The sequence below is a fragment of the Ochlerotatus camptorhynchus genome, unplaced genomic scaffold (genome assembly GCF_037179485.1).
Source record: "Ochlerotatus camptorhynchus isolate MF236.1 unplaced genomic scaffold, CSIRO-AGI_Acam_v1.1 ptg000370l, whole genome shotgun sequence".
Classification (NCBI taxonomy): Eukaryota; Metazoa; Arthropoda; class Insecta; order Diptera; family Culicidae; genus Ochlerotatus; species Ochlerotatus camptorhynchus.
Genome location: NW_027040858.1, coordinates 1,290,487 through 1,295,080, shown reverse-complemented (window position 1 = coordinate 1,295,080; position 4,594 = coordinate 1,290,487). Strand labels below are relative to the sequence as shown.

Below are 4,594 nucleotides of genomic sequence, written 5' to 3'. Positions count from 1 at the left end.
TCGCAAAACAATACATAAATTCAAGTTCATGATTGAGTGATTTTCAAATCACATCCCGCTTCCGGTAAACCCAACACAATCCAACCTCTCCTCGCCCAATCGGCATGTTGTTTTCCGAGTTTTTGTTATAACTCATTTCAGTGCTATTGTTTTGGCATGCTGCTTTCCTGTTTGTTTGTTTTTTGCAGTTTGCCATATTTCAGTTAACTACATACATATGCAAGTAGTGGCAGTCAGTGCGCTACATGTTGTTGAACAGTAGGGCGAACAATTGGAAAATATGTTGCACCTGATAGAAAAACAACCCTCCCCCGCCGTGTCGCTTGCACCACCCAACACCATCAACCCCATTCATCATCTGCCTGGCTGTGTGGGGAGGTCGGAAAATCGCTCCGGCAAATTGAATAATTCCATCAATGAAAATAATTGGGTGGCAAACCGCTGCACAGCCGCCACCTGATCCCTTCGGCGAAATCAAACAATAAGTGCGTCAAAGTGTGCCCGACGAGTGTCTGACGACGAATATGAGGTGTTGGCTTGGAAGCGGCGCTTGGCACTTTTTATAAACGCCTATAAGCTCTAGCAGCAGCAGCAGCAGAACCAGCAGCGTGGTAATTTCTTCACGTCGTCACTCGGTCGTATGTCTGCTTTCCTCTGCCTGCAGCTCATTGTTGGGCTTTTCTGTGCTGGGGGATTACCTCACACCACAATCATCATCATCATCATCATCATCATCACACCTTGCCATTCAATTTGAGCGAAGTTATTATTTTATGCTGATCGTTCAAGTGTAATTGTAACCATTTCAAGTCGCACTGTACAACATACCTGGGTATGGGTGCTTGTGTGTGTGTGTAGTTGAGTCATGTTTTGTTGTCGAAACTGCCTCGGTGCTAGGTGTTGAGGTTATTGTTGTTGTGGTTGCTTCGATGAAGATCTTCAATTCAATTGATCGCGCAGGGTGGTGTTGGGTTGGGTTGGGTCGGTGGGAGGTTATCCACCGATTGAACACCGGTAGCGCGTGCATTGCGGGGGCGGACGGAGGGAGGTATGCTGCTACTGGCAGATGGTGGATTACGTGCTTATGGGCAGACAGCGTGTTGCACCTAGCGATAATTGTGCCGCTGCTGAAAACATATGTTCGAACAGTACGAAAGAAGCTTGGATGGGAAATTGATTGGAAACTTGCAGCACCCAAGTCTTGCCAGTGGGTCGAAGTCGTCGACGTCAAGCCACACTTGCATGCGAGTTTCGGTTTGGATTGGTAGCGGCAGATTGGGGCATGTACGTATGAAGCACTTCGGTCGTGCAATTAGGAGGCAACTGGCCCCGCCGCGCGGTGCAATGAATCGATCGAACGAAAGTGATAATCAAAGTGTTGGTAAAGGACTGCAGCGCGATTGCAGCAGATACAGCAAATTGCAAGGAATTGAGCAATGTGTGGTTTTTCAAGTTGACCAACAAGACCGACGACGATGACGAGTAGTTGATGGTGGTTGGCGGTGTGTGACTATGAATGGAAAACATGTGATTGGCGCCTTGGCAGAGTAGGTTTCACTCGGTTTGGTTCTGACCGGAAAGTTCCACTGCAGAATGTTCCGGAACGTTAATTTTTTCGAGATAATTGGAGAACGATGGAGACGTTTATTTCATATTGAAATTGGAGGTCTTAAAACCATTATTTTGTTTATATAATTGAAGATGCTAATTTCAAATAACAGACTAAAGTGGTAATTTTTATACAATAGATGAGGAGATGAAAGTATAGGGTTGATAGTTCCGTTACCTCATGTAAGGTTACGGGATGTAGTGTCAGCCTAGTCCCTCACTTCGGCCTATCCAGCAAATAACTCTTTCATTCAGCAATAATACACAATAAATTGAGAACTAATACCACATCTGCTGTGAAATTGTAATCCTTAAATGAATTGCCTATTTTTGGGACAAAATTAGTACATTTATTGCCGTTTTATTTTAAGAAACGTTGAATGGAATTTTCATATTTTTCGATTTTTTTACGCGCCATGATATTGCCGTATTATTGCACTAACAAAAATCTACACTACGGTGGTCATCAAAAAACGAGATAAGTTCATGAACTGAAAGGACTTACCTTTTTGTAACAAGCTAGCCCAGGCATGGAAAATCATTTACATTCATTTCATGAATTCATTTACATTCATTTGCCTTTAACTTTTTTCATCAACAGCATTCCGCAAAATTTTGTATAGAGCTTTAGTAGATTTTGTTATTAGCTACAACTTTTGCCCAAAACTCAAATCTGTATCTCTTATGCATCACGAATTAGAGCGGGCAGAACTTGTTACTGTTTTTCAGTGAATGTAAAATACATTCACTGAAAAACAGTAGTGGCTTCTGTTCGCTATGGATCGTCATGCTTAAGAGATACGGATTTGAGTTGTTAACAAAAGTTGTAGGTGATAGCAAAACCTACAAAATTTTCATACATCATTTTGAGGAATTCTGCTGATGAAAAAAATTAGAGGCAAATGAATGTAAATGAATGCACAAAATGAATGCAAATGATTTTCCATGCCTGAGCTAGCCTAATAAATCAATATCACACTTTTCACTATTATCGTAAATTTAGAAGATTTAACGCTTTTTGCGCTTTATAACTATGGGCCGAACATTAGGAACTTAATGTTGAGACGTGTTCCTAATTATAGCCTACGAACTTTAATTGATAACTTTGTTTTAGTATTGGAGCAACCATTCGCGTTGACGACAATTCTGCAAATTCCTAGCTCCTGTAGGAAAATCCCATAATCAAATGTCAGTTTCGAGAAACATAGCGAATAGTATCTTTACCTTTTCGCTTCACTGAAAAGTCCCGAAGGTCGGAAAGGTACGTCAATTCGCGTCTACAAAGCTTCTGTAACTCTTCACTCTTATGGGGAAATCGGATAAGCAAACGTCACTGGATGCGTGAAACATGGCGACATTTTTTTTCTTAAATTCGGTCTATTTGCGTGAAAATTCCATGTCCGTAAGCAAACTAGTTTTCTAAAAGGGTGTACACGAAAAACAAAACTATCCAACAGTTGAGTTATTTTCTATTAGTCCTAATACTAATAGAAAATAACTCAATTGTTGGATAGTTTTGTTTTTTCGTGGACGGGTTTACACCCTTCAAAAAAAACTAGTTCGCCTACGGATATGTAAATTGCCTCTCATATTAAAAAAATACAAACCAGCGAGTGAGTAAATAACTCTGCCATTTAAAGCTAACACGAATTTTTACATTCGTCCGAGGGGGACGAAAGTAAATATACTCTTAATTATTATTATTATTATTATTTATCTTTATTAGGGAGGCTTTCAGCCTTGGGCTGGTTTGCCTCCAACAATATACTCTTAATTTAATTCGATGGATTTCATACAAATTTGCTGATTTATTTGTTTATTTTTTTTTTTCGGATTGACTTGATTCGTGAAGAATAATAACCCGCACCTGCCGATCGGGGCCTTGCAAACCAAAATAAATCTATGGTAAAAATAAATAAAATAAGAGTGATTTGCGGAAAAAACCCGCCAGTATCGCATCTAACGTCAGTGACTTTAGGTGATCAAAAGCAAAACAAAATGTATTGTGGTGACACCTACGTTCCGGTTCAGTAACTAAAATGAATTATGCATAGATCTACGAGGATAACTGCTAGCTCCTGCTACAAACTGTTCACATATCTGAACAACAAGAAGCCAGATTGGGACAAGAAAATTCATGGCTAATGGCATACAAAACCAATGCAAATTCGAGCGGTTAAGTATGGAAAAAATGCTGAATGTCTAGCTTTTGAATGCTATAGAGAAAAACGGAATCCATTAATTAAAAAATGTGGGCTAATCATCCATCCAGCTGAAAGTTGGATTGCTGGGTCACCAGATGGGATTGAGCCACTTTCAGGAATACTCTTGGAGATAAAATGTCCTGTTGGCAGTGAAGCAAGTCTTGCAGAAGTTCTTGAATCTCAGAATGTAAAGAGATTTACGAAATTCAATGACACTACCAACAAATTAGAATTGAATCATAATCATTCATACTATTGCCAGGTCCAGATAAACGTGTGGATATTGAACTGCATGGTTTGCGATTTTATTATTTATTCTTCGAAGGATAATGATTTTGCCACAATTGAAGGTGAGATTTTGTTGAAGAAATCGTCAGTAGATTGAAACCATTGTATTTTGATAAAATGTTACCTTATACAATACTCAGAACTGATTGTTATATAGATTAAATTACTAGAGAGAAATACAATCAGAGGGATAAAATATTGTGTGTCCTGTTTTTCTTTGTTGAATTGGATAATCGTTTGAAGAGTTTTTTTTTTAGGAATGGAGGAAGAAATTTGACTTCTTTAAATTTTCAGTTTAAATAATTAAAACAAAAAAATATTAGTTGCGTTTTCTTTATTTGCTAATGTTATTCATTTTCATCAGGAATGTAGACAAAAGCAAACACTACAATGAATCAATCAGAAAAAAAAACAACAATCGTAGTTTTAATGTCATCAATGTGACCAAGGTAGACGGACTGATGCAATCGCATAAAATTTCAAAGATTTACACC

The 4,594-nt window shown here is 38.7% G+C and overlaps 1 pseudogene; it reads left to right on the top strand.

The window, feature by feature from the left end:
* The first annotated feature begins 245 nt into the window (after nt 1-245).
* On the top strand, nt 246-4,262 carry LOC135710024 (uncharacterized; annotated as a pseudogene).
* Nucleotides 4,263-4,594: the final 332 nt, after the last annotated feature.